The 13768-nt window shown below is 43.6% G+C and overlaps 1 protein-coding gene across 2 annotated transcripts in view; it reads right to left on the minus strand.

Annotated features, from left to right (window-relative positions):
• The window catches only part of LOC116376494 (sushi domain-containing protein 6-like), a 61685-nt gene extending 55799 nt beyond the window's left edge, over nt 1-5886 (minus strand). For both annotated transcript variants that reach the window (XM_031836819.1, XM_031836820.1), the window contains exon 1: nt 5650-5886. The gene's annotated coding sequence lies outside the window, so the exon portion shown is untranslated. The remainder of the gene's footprint in view (nt 1-5649) is intronic.
• Between the last annotated feature and the right edge of the window lie 7882 nt (nt 5887-13768).

Consider the following 13768-nt stretch of genomic DNA (forward strand, 5'->3'; position numbering starts at 1 on the left):
TCACCTGAATGCTGCTGTAAGTGAGTACTACTCTACTGTCACCTGAATGCTGCTGTAAGTGAGTACTACTCCACTGTCACCTGAATGCTGCTGTAAGTGAGTACTACTCTACTATCACCTGAATGCTGCTGTAAGTGAGTACTACTCTACTATCACCTGAATGCTGCTGTAAGTGAGTACTACTCCACTGTCACCTGAATGCTGCTGTAAGTGAGTACTACTCTACTATCACCTGAATGCTGCTGTAAGTGAGTACTACTCTACTATCACCTGAATGCTGCTGTAAGTGAGTACTACTCTACTATCACCTGAATGCTGCTGTAAGTGAGTACTACTCTACTATCACCTGAATGCTGCTGTAAGTGAGTACTACTCCACTATCACCTGAATGCTGCTGTAAGTGAGTACTACTCCACTGTCACCTGAATGCTGCTGTAAGTGAGTACTACTCTACTATCACCTGAATGCTGCTGTAAGTGAGTACTACTCCACTATCACCTGAATGCTGCTGTAAGTGAGTACTACTCCACTATCACCTGAATGCTGCTGTAAGTGAGTACTACTCCACTATCACCTGAATGCTGCTGTAAGTGAGTACTACTCTACTATCACCTGAATGCTGCTGTAAGTGAGTACTACTCTACTATCACCTGAATGCTGCTGTAAGTGAGTACTACTCTACTGTCACCTGAATGCTGCTGTAAGTGAGTACTACTCCACTGTCACCTGAATGCTGCTGTAAGTGAGTACTACTCTACTATCACCTGAATGCTGCTGTAAGTGAGTACTACTCTACTATCACCTGAATGCTGCTGTAAGTGAGTACTACTCCACTGTCACCTGAATGCTGCTGTAAGTGAGTACTACTCTACTATCACCTGAATGCTGCTGTAAGTGAGTACTACTCTACTATCACCTGAATGCTGCTGTAAGTGAGTACTACTCTACTATCACCTGAATGCTGCTGTAAGTGAGTACTACTCTACTATCACCTGAATGCTGCTGTAAGTGAGTACTACTCCACTATCACCTGAATGCTGCTGTAAGTGAGTACTACTCTACTATCACCTGAATGCTGCTGTAAGTGAGTACTACTCTACTATCACCTGAATGCTGCTGTAAGTGAGTACTACTCTACTGTCACCTGAATGCTGCTGTAAGTGAGTACTACTCCACTGTCACCTGAATGCTGCTGTAAGTGAGTACTACTCTACTATCACCTGAATGCTGCTGTAAGTGAGTACTACTCTACTATCACCTGAATGCTGCTGTAAGTGAGTACTACTCCACTGTCACCTGAATGCTGCTGTAAGTGAGTACTACTCCACTGTCACCTGAATGCTGCTGTAAGTGAGTACTACTCTACTATCACCTGAATGCTGCTGTAAGTGAGTACTACTCCACTGTCACATGAATGCTGCTGTAAGTGAGTACTACTCTACTGTCACCTGAATGCTGCTGTAAGTGAGTACTACTCTACTATCACCTGAATGCTGCTGTAAGTGAGTACTACTCTACTATCACCTGAATGCTGCTGTAAGTGAGTACTACTCCACTGTCACCTGAATGCTGCTGTAAGTGAGTACTACTCCACTGTCACATGAATGCTGCTGTAAGTGAGTACTACTCTACTATCACATGATTGCTGATTGCTGCTGTAAATCAGATTACAAGGTCAGTAAAATCCCGGTGGAAATTGAGTCTAATGTCAAAGGGCTTTTTGAAAAAAGGAACATTCTTAATGTGCTGTTCTCCTCAACTCCTCCCTCAGAGAAAAGTGGGCCTGATGTTTGTCAACAACATCAACCCCCTGGTCATGAGGTATCCTTATCTTGTTCACCAGTCAGTCATGTGAGCCTAATGTATATTGGCACAACACGCCTAAGGATCTCAACTTCTGAAGGAGGGAGGGAAATAGAGGATAGAGGGATGGGAGGGGAGTGAGAGAGACTTGTGGAAGAGAAACTCCTCCACTCCAACGTGCTGTGGTTTCCCTGCTGCCCATGGCTTCTAGATTGCAAAGACAGACGGGGGAGAGCAGGCAGGAGAGAGAGTAGGGGAGAGAGCAGGGGAGAGAGAGAGTAGGGGAGAGAGAGAGAGCAGGGGAGAGAGAGAGAGAGCAGGGGAGAGAGAGAGAGCAGGCAGGAGAGAGAGAGCAGGCAGGAGAGAAAGAGAGCAGGGGAGCGAGAGCAGGCAGGAGAGAGAGAGAGCAGGCAGGAGAGAGAGCAGGCAGGAGAGAGAGAGAGCGCAGGCAGGAGAGAGAGCAGGAGAGAGAGAGAGCAGGCAGGAGAGAGAGAGCGCAGGCAGGAGAGAGAGAGCAGGCAGGAGAGAGAGAGAGCAGGCAGGAGAGAGAGAGCAGGCAGGAGAGAGAGAGAGCAGGCAGGAGAAAGAGAGAGCAGGCAGGAGAAAGAGAGAGCAGGCAGGAGAAAGAGAGAGCAGGCAGGAGAGAGAGAGCAGGGGAAGAGAGAGAGCAGGCAGGAGAGAGAGAGCAGGCAGGAGAGAGAGAGCAGGCAGGAGAGAGAGAGCAGGCAGGAGAGAGAGCAGGGGAGAGAGAGAGTAGGGGAGAGAGAGAGTAGGGGAGAGAGAGAGTAGGGGAGAGAGAGAGCAGGGGAGAGAGAGAGCAGGCAGGAGAGAGAGAGCAGGCAGGAGAGAGAGAGCAGGGGAGAGAGAGAGTAGGGGAGAGAGAGAGAGTAGGGGAGAGAGAGAGCAGGCAGGAGAGAGAGAGCAGGGGAGAGAGAGAGTAGGGGAGAGAGATAGTAGGGGAGAGAGAGAGAGCAGGCAGGAGAGAGAGAGCAGGGGAGAAATAGAGTAGGGGAGAGAGAGAGTAGGGGAGAGAGAGAGAACAGGCAGGAGAGAGAGAGCAGGGGAGAGAGAGAGTAGGGGAGAGAGAGAGAGAGCAGGGGAGAGAGAGAGCAGGGGAGAGAGAGAGAGCAGGCAGGAGAGAGAGAGAGAGCAGGCAGGAGAGAAAGAGAGCAGGGAGCGAGAGCAGGCAGGAGAGAGAGAGCAGGCAGGAGAGAGAGAGAGCAGGCAGGAGAGAGAGAGCAGGCAGGAGAGATGAGAGCACAGGAGAGAGAGCAGGCAGGAAAGAGAGAGAGCAGGCAGGAGAGAGAGAGCAGGCAGGAGAGAGAGAGAGCAGGCAGGAGAGAGAGAGCAGGCAGGAGAGAGAGAGAGCAGGCAGGAGAGAGAGAGAGCAGGAGAGAGCAGGCAGGAGAGAGAGCAGGGGAGAGAGAGAGATAGAGAGAGCAGGAGAGAGCGAGAGAGAGAGCGCAGGGGGGAGAGAGAGAGCTCAGAGGAGAGAGAGCGCAGGAGAGAGAGAGAGAGAGAGAGAGCAGGGGAGAGAGAGAGAGAGCAGGAGAGAGAGAGAGAGAGAGAGAGAGAGAGAGAGAGAGAGAGCGAGAGAGAGAGAGCGCAGGGGAGAGAAGGCATGTGTCTGGAGCTCAAAGAGAGCAGGGAGGAGAGAGGGAGCGAAGGCATGTGTCTGGAGCTCAAAGAGAGCAGGGAGGAGAGAGGGAGAGAAGGCATGTGTCTGGAGCTCAAAGAGAGCAGGGAGGAGAAAGGGAGCGGAGGCATGTGTCTGGAGCTCAAAGAGAGCAGGGAGGAGAGAGGGAGCGAAGGCATGTGTCTGGAGCTCAAAGAGAGCAGGGAGGAGAGAGGGAGCGAAGGCATGTGTCTGGAGCTCAAAGAGAGCAGGGAGGAGAGAGGGAGCGAAGGCATGTGTCTGGAGCTCAAAGAGAGCAGGGAGGAGAGAGGGGGCGAAGGCATGTGTCTGGGAACAGAGCACTCAGTGTGCCAGGGAACAGCCGTGAAGAGACTGCCATCTGATAGGCCTGACTAATGCCTTGAGTTCAGCCCTCTACTCTGATGGAGCTGCCTAGAGCCAGGCTGGGGCTGAGAGGAGAGAACCCAGATTGAGGCATAGAGAAAGAGGCACAAGAGTGAAACGAGAGAGGGGGGCCTTCGTATGGAGAGAGAGACAGCATGGGGAGGGGGAGAAAGAGAAAGGGACAAAAAGAGTAAGAGCAGAGAGGAAGAGGCAACCACCAAATATCTATCCATGAAAATAAGCCTAAGTGAGGAATCTTTTATGGAGGTTTTACTCCACCCAAAATCTGTCTACCAACATTTTTGTATGAGGTCAATGAGTGAGTGTCATATTTGGTCAACAAAATGTTTTGTTGCTAATTTGAAACAATATATATTCTAACAAATAAGCATCACTTTGCCCATCCCTGCTCTCTGCTGCCTGCTGTACACGAGAGAGAGTGATGTACTTTTTCTGAGATTTGAAAACTGATTTGTTGCTTATCAAATTCTACTTGCCTACTTTGTTGTCTTAATTGCTCTGTAATGATAAATTACTTTAACTGGGTTGTGATATAACCACAATATGTAAGTCTACCGTTATAACTAAAAATGAAAAGATATACACTAATCTATTAACTGCGCCTAGCAGACTTGGCAAAATGTAAATATAGAACGTCCTCGTACTAGTACAGCTGACGCTGAATCGACACGAGTCACACGCGTTAACACGTGCAACTGTACTGCCAGCTAAACAGAGTGCAGTGCGCATGCCCCAACGACTGTACACACATCTACATACATTCCTCGGTGTCCACATCACTAAGGATCTGGTCCACACACACACACACACACACACACACATATTGATACAATGTAATCAGCTGAACATTCGGATTTATTGCAACAATGTATCACTAAAAGCGCTAAGATTACAACAATTACACACTGTAGGTTGTGTAAATGCATTGCTAGTGATGTGCTGGCATGTCAGGACATGTCAACATGTAAAACGGTTGGGAAATATTACCGAGAGACAATATCACAGCCCTAAAGTTACCACAATATAGGTTACTGCTGTAACTGGACAACTAGATAATAAATGATCTTCTGTGTAAAACGGATGATCACGTTTAATTAGACATAAGGCTACTGTAACAACAAGGAGTGTGAGTCTGTTGTAGTACCACCCATCTAAAGGGATGGGCAACTTGTATAATCACATAGTTATGTATTTTACGAACTGGTTATCAGTAAGTTTTTATGGTCCGACCGGTAGATATGTATTATGGTATCTAGTTTACTGGGCATTGTAACCCCGGCTAATCATCCACAACACAACGGGGGTCCTTCCTCATTACAATGGTCCTTGGCCGATCTTTCTATCTCTGTTGTGGCAAAAGACACACTGACTGACATGCCATTGTTGGTTTACAAACACTGAAGATCTTTTGAAGGTTCAAATCGCCCGAAAGGTCTGATAGCGGGTTTGAACTTTGGATTTTTGTGTTGATCTGTAATTTTCTAGGCTAACTAGTAACTAGATCTTACATTAGCTAGACAACCTAGTCCCCTAGGACATTGTTGAGCTCACATAGAAGGTTAGTAGTAACTTAGTTATTAACAGACAGATGTTGGCACAAAACAAAATACAAAACTATTAACAGGTAACATTTGTTTCTGTTTTTCACTGGTTACAAAACGTAGAAAATAGGCCTAAACCAAGCAGGAGGCCAACATCAGAATATAATACTGACAGAGAGAGAACCGAACAGCGCCAGTATGCAGCACAAGCCAGACAGATGCCGTATGCTTACCGGTAGCTGGAGACAAACAGAAGACACTTACCAACGAAAAGCCTAAATGCCTTCAAGCCCTCCTCTTCGTTCTCACTGTCGGGACATGGACTCAAATTATTCAAATAGACAGACTATTCTCCAAATGTTAGGTTAAGTGCGAAATGGCTTATTTTTGTATGGTATTTTGTCGTTTCCTTCGCTTTGTCCCAAAAGCTAACCGGTTTCGTTCTTCTCAGTGTGAGGTAAGCGGAAACACACCAGCCGCCTCGCTTTCGCACGGTGTCCATGGGAAACAGTAGTCGAGACCGCAGTAAATGACTGTATATATAAATGAATGATAGAGGCCTCTAGTGGCCAAAAGCACGTATTAGCATGGGAAGCGCCATTGAGGGCTTCCACCATCCAGCCAACTGGATGGGACGGACTTCCAACTTTATTGTCAGATCCCTCCTGGTGGACCCGGTCGGAGTCATGTCCAACCAGGTCATCAGGAGGATTCAGCCAATCGTGAAGATGAAAATAGTCCACTTGAGTAAACCAGCTAGAGAGAATGGGAGAAAATTCCCAAATCCAGATGTACAAAGCTGGTACAGACATACCCAAGATGACTCAAAGCTCTAATCACTGCAAAAGGTTATTCTACAAAGTATTGACTCAAGGGTGGTTAGAGCGTTGGACTAGTAACCGGAAGGTTGCAAGTTCAAACCCCCGAGCTGACAAGGTACAAATCTGTCGTTCTGCCCCTGAACAGGCAGTTAACCCACTGTTCCTAGGCCGTTATTGAAAACTGACTTGCCTAGTTAGATAAAGGTCAAATAAACTTACAGTACCAGTCAACAGTTTGGACCCACCGACTCATTCCAGGGTTCTTCTTTATTTGTACTATTTTCTACATTGTAGAATAATGGTGAGGGGATCAACATGATGAAATAACACATATGGAATCATGTAGTAACCAAAAAAGTGTTAATCAAGTCAAAATATATTTTATATTTGAGATTCTTCAAAGTAGCCACCCTTTGTCTTGGTGACAGCTTTGCACACTCTTGGCATGGTCTCAATCAGCTTCATGACGAAATGCTTTTCCAAAAGTCTGTAAGGAGTTCCCACATATGATGAGCAATTGTTGCCTGCTTTTCCTTCACTCTGCTTCACTTCACTCTGCGGTCCAACTCCATTGGGTTGAGGTCAGGTGATTGTGGAGGACAGGTCATCTGATGCAGCCCTCCATCACTCTCCTTCTTGGGAAAATAGCCTTTACACAGCCTGGAGGTGTGTTGGGTCGTTGTCCTGTTGAAAAACAAATGATAGCGGGACTAAGCACAAACCCGATGGGATGGAGAATCGCTGCAAAATCCTGTGGTAGCCATGCTGGCTAAGTGTGCCTTGAATTCTAAATAAATCACGGACAGTGTCACCAGCAAATGAAAAACCACACCCTCACACCTCCTCCTATTATATCAGAGAAGAAGAAGACAGTGCTGCTACAGAGAGAACAATGAGACAGATTTTTCACCGGATGTATAAATGTGAAGCATCTGCCAAATATGGTAGTGAGAGGAAGCCCACTGGCCCGGCATCGGGAGAAGATAGAAGGAGATGGATTTTGGCTGAGATTAGAGAGAGAGAGAGAGAGAGAGAGAGAGAGAGAGAGAGAGAGAGAGAGTGAGTGAAGAACTGTGATTGCTTGTGGGGTTGATATGACCCACAATTTAATGCAAACTGTAGTCACCTGTCATACTCCGGTGCGGCGAAGTGTCAAATGTAATCAACACGACTGCATTTTCTGCATGTTGGACAAAATGATGATGCTAGCTTGCTAATATATATATATATATATATATATATATATATATATATATATATATATATATATATATAAATTACATTGATTTTAGAGTTGGTAAATTGGCTTAGTCTCGTAGTGAGGAGCCTATAAAACGTAGCTAGCTTCATAAACATATTTGCTAGAATTCTGAAATTTATTGGAATAAATTATCAAACACTAAGTTATGGGTAACTGTAGCTAGCTATATTAGCTTGTTAGGTACATGAATAGCCTTAGCGTGGTTGTGTTTAAGCTCAACTTCAAGATTTCCACCAAGGACGTTGCCTCTCCAATCATAACTTCATTAGCATACTGGTTATTGTTCGGAATTTCGGATGACTGACGTGCCAAAAGTAAACTGCCTGTTACTCAGGCCCAGAAACTAGGATATGCATGTACTTGGCATTGGATAGAAAACACTCTGAAGTGTCTGTCTGTGAGTATAACAGAACTGATATGGCAGGTGAAAACCAGAGGAAAATCAATCCAGATTTTTTTTTTAATGAGGTCACAGGCCATTTCAATGCTAGCCAGATGGGAAATACAAATAGATAGGACCCAGACTGCAGTTCCTATGGCTTCCACTAGATAGCAACAGTTTTTAGAAAGGGTTTCAGGCTTGTTTTTTGAAAAATTAGCAAGTAGTTGTAGTTTTTCCAAGGTGTCTCTGTAGTCTTGTTGGTGCGTGAATGAGGTGCGCGCTCTTCGTTGTTTATCTTTTCTTCTTGAACATACTCTCCTTAAATATGATTATTTATTTAGATATTAGAGTACCTGACGATGAATTAGAAACATTGTTTGACTTGTTTGGACAAACGTTACCAGTAACTTTTTGGATTAATTTGTATGCATGTTGAGTGAATTACTGAGATCATTGGCGCCAACTAAACAGACTTTTTTGGATATAAAGAAGGACTTTATCAAACAAAACGACCATTCATTGTGTAGCTGGGACCCTTGGGATTGCAAACAGAGGAAGATCTTCAAAGGTAAGTGAATTTTTGTATTTTGAATTTCGGGCTCTGCAATTTCACCGGATGTTGTCGTAGCAGTTCATGCGCCCAAACAGGACAAGATGATACTACACTTTTTCTGAAAGACGCTAGTCATACTCCCATATCGATCAATGTGATAGAATCCTTTTCCAAAGCATATGATCTGTCTTAACATTAATAAATGTGAACTCATGGCTGTCAAAGATTGTGCTACACCCTCATATTATGGTATTCCAGTGAAAGAAGAATTGACATATTTAGGCATAACCATTACTAAGGATCAGAGCCCAGATTTACAACACACTTCTTATGCAAAAACTTCAGAATACTTTTCAAATATCTTCTTGTCAATCTTCTTAAGATGTGTGTTGCTAGACAATCGTTTTTGCTGGCTATCTAGCTAACAATGGCAATCATGTTAGCATATTTTGTACTGAGATTACTGTTCTAAAACATGTTCTTTCTTTTAAAAGAATCAATACTGGACCATTTCAGATGAAGTCTGTGAGTGAATTGCACATGTTCAATTGCTTTCATGCGCTTATTCTCTCTCTGCACAGAGTTTAGACAAGGGTTTAGCTATCTTGGAATTAAGAACAAATCCAATAACTTTGTTTTCAAGATTAAAACATTCCCAAGAACCTTGGAGGAATAACAACTTTGCTTAACTTTCTTCATAAGTCTATAGTTAAGGAAAAAATGGCAGTTAAGAATACATTTTCTTCTTAAAGAAGGTTTTGTGAATCTGGGCCCAGAAATGTAGAGGCTTACTAAATTGTAATGCTCTTATTAAAAAACCCCAGAAGCAGTTAAATCAATGGCTACAGAGGGGCTTATCTTTAAAAGGAAGAGTCCTAATAACCAAGGCTGAGATTATTTCTAGGCTAACATATGCCACTCTGTCTTTATATCTTGACAGTAAAAAAAGCAAAGAGACTAGATGCATGTCAACTTTCTGTGGAGAAACCGTACCCATTACATTAGGCCAACAGTTGTAATGAACACTTATGAGTATGGTGTGCTGAATTTTCTAGATTTTACTACCTGAAATAATATTTTTAAGATCAATTGGGTAAAGCAATTCCTAAGAAGACCCATTTGTATGTGTAACTTTATTCCTCATCATGTCTTCTATACTTTTGGTGGCCTTAACTTCATGTTGGTTTGCAATTATAAAATAAATACAATAAATCACATTTTATTGATCACATACACATGGTTAGCAGATGTTATTGCAAGTGTAGCGAAATGCTTGTGCTTCTAGTTCCGACAGTGCTGCTATATCTAACATGTAATCTAACAATTCCACAACAACTCCCTAACCACCCTTTGGAGAGCCTTGCGGTTGTGGGCGGTGCAGTTGCCGTACCAGGTGGTGATACAGCCTGACAAGATGCTCTCAATTGTGCATCTGTAAACGTTTGTGAGGGTTTTAGGTGACATGCCAAATTTCTTCAGCCTCCTGAGGTTGAAGAGGAGCTGTTGCGCCTTCTTCACCACAGTCTGTGTGGGTGGACCATTTCAGTTTGTTCGCAATGTGTATGTTGAGGAACTTCTCGCCTACTGTGCCGTCGATGTGGATAGGGGGGTGCTCCCTCTGCTATTTCCTGAAGTCCACAATCATCTCTTTTGTTTTGTTGACGTTGAGTGAGAGGTTGTTTCCTGACACCACACTCCGAGTGCCCTCACCTCACTGTAGTGCCCTCACTTCACTCACCTCACTGTAGGCTGTCTTGTCATTGTTGGTAATCAAGCCTACTCCTGTTGTGTCGTCTGCAAAATGTATTATTGAATTGGAGGCATGCATGCACGCGCCCTTGTTGGGCCCCATTGTTGAGGATCAGCGAAGTGGAGATGTTGTTTCCGACCTTCACCACCTGGGGGCAGCCAGTCAGAAAGTCCAGGACCCAATTGAACAGGGCGGGGTTGAGACCCAGAGCCTCAAGCTTACTGATGAGCTTGGAGGGTACTATGGTGTTGAATGCTGAGCTATAGTCAATGAACTGTATTCTTACATAGGTATTCCTCTTGTCCAGATGGGATAGGGCAGTGTGCAGTGTGATGGCGATCAGTAAGCAAATTGAAGTGGGTCTAGTGTGACAGGTAAGGTGGAGGTGATATGATCCTTGACTAGCCTCTCAAAGCACTTCATGATGACAGAAGTAAGTGCTATGGGGTGATAGTCATTTAGTTCAGTTACCTTTGTCTTCTTGGGTACAGCAACAATGGTGGCCATCTAGAAGCCTGTGGGAACAGCAGACTGGGACAGGGAGAGATTGAATATGTCCGTCAACACACAAACCAGCTGGTCTGTGCATGCTCTGAGGACTCGGCTAGTGATGCCGTCTGGGCCGGCAGCCTTGCGAGGGTTAACAAGTTTAAATGTCTTACTCACGTCGGCCACGGAGGAGAGCCCACAGTCCTTGGTTGCGGGCTGCGACTGTGGCACTGCATTATCCTCAAAGTTGGCAAAGAAGTGATTGTCTGTAGACCCTGCCATATGCGTCTCGTGTCTGAGCCATTGAATTGCGACTCCACTTTGTCTCTATACTGACATTTCGCTTGTTTGATTGCCTTGCGGAGGGAATAACTACACTGTTTATATTCAGCAATATTCCCAGTAACCTTTCCATGGTTAAATGCGGTAGTTTGCGCTTTCAGTTTTGTGCCAATGCTGCCATCTATCCGCGGTTTCTGGTTAGGGTAGGTTTTAATAGTCACAGTCGGTACAATATCTCCTATGCACTTCCTTATAAACTCACTCACCAAATCAGCGTATACCTCAATATTATTCTCTGAGGCTACCTAGAACATGTCGCGTGATCAAAACAATCTTGAAGAGTGGATTCCGATTGGTCAGACCAGCGTTGAATAGTCTTTAGTATGGGTACATCCTGTTTGACTTTCTGCCTGTAGGAAGGGAGGAGCAAAAAGGAGTCGTGGTCAGATTTGCTAAAAGGAGGGTGGGGGAGGGCCTTGTATGCATCGCGGAGGTTAGAGTAGCAGTGATCCAGCGCGAGTGCTAGTCAATATGCTGATAGAATTTAGGTAACCTTGTTGTTTAACAAATTTGCTTTGTTAAAAAACCCAGCTACAATAAATTCCGACTCAGGATATATGGTTTATAGTTTGCATAAAGTCCAGTGAAGTTCCCAGAGGGCCGTCGTAGTATCGGCTTGAGGGGGGATATACACGGCTGTGACAATAACCGAGGAGAATTCCCTTGGGAGATAATACGGTCAGCATTTGATTGTGAGGAACTCTAGGTCAGGTGAACAAAAGGACTTGAGTTCCTGTATGTTGTTACAATTACACCATGAGTCATTAATCAGGAAACATACACCCCCGCCCTTCTTCTTCCCGGAGAGATGTTTTTTTCCTGTCGGCGCCACGCACAAATAATCCAGGTGGCTGTAACGTCTCCGACAGCATATACCAAGAGAGCCATGTTTCCGTGAAACAGAGTATGTTACAATCCCTGATGTCTCTCTGGAAAGCATCCCTTGCTGTAATTTTGTCTACCTTGTTATCTAGCGACTGGACATTAGCAAGTAACATACTCAGAAGTGGTTGGTGGTGTGCGCGCCTCCAAAGTCTGACCAGAAGACCGCTCTGTCTACCTTTTCTCCGGCGACGTTGTTTTGGGTCAGCCTCTGGAATCAGTTCAAATTCCCTGAGTGGTTCGGACAAAGGATCCGCTTCAGGAAAGTCGTATTCCTGGTCGTAATGCTGGTAAGTTGACGTCGCTCTGATTTCCAGTAGTTCTTCCTGGCTGTATGTAATAACACTTACGATTTTCTGGGCTAACAATGTAAGAAATAATACATAAAAAAGCGAAATACTGCACAGTTTCCTAAGAAGCGAAGCAGCCCTCTCTGTCGGCGCCCTCTTGAGCTTTGACAAAGTTCCAGTGAAACTCTTTGCTTTTCATTGGCAGGTTTTGTTGTCATGGTCCTTAATTTCTAAGAATATTTTTTCTCCACACAGATATTACATATGGAATAATCGCGACACGATTGTATAAAAATTAAAATACTTCTTTGTTTTTAGAATATTGGTTACAAAATAATATCCTATTGGTGAGCCAACTGGTAAATGCAGAGGGTCTTTTACTTTATCTTGGCCAGGTCGCAGTTGCAAATGAGAACTTGTTCTCAACTAGCCTACCTGGTTAAACAAAGGTAAAATAAAATAAATAAGTAAAATAGTTACAAGTCATTCTACAAGATCCCTGTAACACCTAAAGATTGTGCAAAGTTTTAGACGCCGTTCCCTCAGGTGTTGCTTTATTATTCAGGAACGTGTGGAGACCTGACCCTCAGAACATACCTACGATTAACCCTGTTGACTCATCAGTAGGAAAGATTTGTTTTTATTTCAGTACATTCAACAACAATAGAGCTATATGAGCCTTGTTTCAACAGGATGCCATGTCTGATTGGAATGGTTTTATGGATATTATCTGTTGGGAAAAAGTTTGGACATTGCACACACACATAGCTACTTATTAACATAACTAAATTAATTAGTTTAATGAATTAGTTAATTAACTAAATGAAGGAAGTTTATTTAAAAAGTATTCATAAATATTATCCTGCTATATGAAGAAGTTTAAGAAAAACATAAATTCAAATTGTACCTTTTGTAATGACCACCCAGAAACAGTGTTGCATCTTTTTTTTGGCATTGTATTCATGTAAGGAAACTGTGGCAAGACATCAGTAGATTTATAATGGAACACATTTATGATGATTTTACACTATTATGGCGAGATGTACTGCTTTGATTCTTTACCTACGATAGAAATAAGTTAAAACAATTTTATGTAATTAATTTAATATTTTTGGGGGGACAAATTTCATATTTACAAATGTAAACTTTTCTTACCTTACAAAAATAAATGTAACTATATTTTAAAACAATTCAATACTCTACCAACAACAAAGCTGCTAGAATTGTAAATGTGTGTATGTCCCTTTAAGGGGCTTCCAAGCGGCACAACAGTCTAAGGCACAGCACTTCAGTGCTAGAGGCGTCACTACAGACCTTGGTTCAATTCCAGGCTGAATCACAACCAGCCGGGGTAGGCCGTCATCGTAAATAATAAGTTGTTCTAAACTGACTTGAGTAATTAAATAGAGGATAAATAACTAAAGGTGCTTGTGTAATGTGATATTGTACTCCCTAGCCCAATTGTTCTTTATATATACTTCTGTTCCCCCATGTACTTTTTGTATTGATTTGTTATTAACAATAATACAATTTAATTTAAATAGAAAAAACAACGACATTTAAGATACAGTCGGATGTGACGATCTAAAACGTAATTCAAGGGCTGAGGGTTT

The sequence above is a fragment of the Oncorhynchus kisutch genome, linkage group LG12 (assembly GCF_002021735.2).
Source record: "Oncorhynchus kisutch isolate 150728-3 linkage group LG12, Okis_V2, whole genome shotgun sequence".
NCBI classification, from domain to species: domain Eukaryota; kingdom Metazoa; phylum Chordata; class Actinopteri; order Salmoniformes; family Salmonidae; genus Oncorhynchus; species Oncorhynchus kisutch.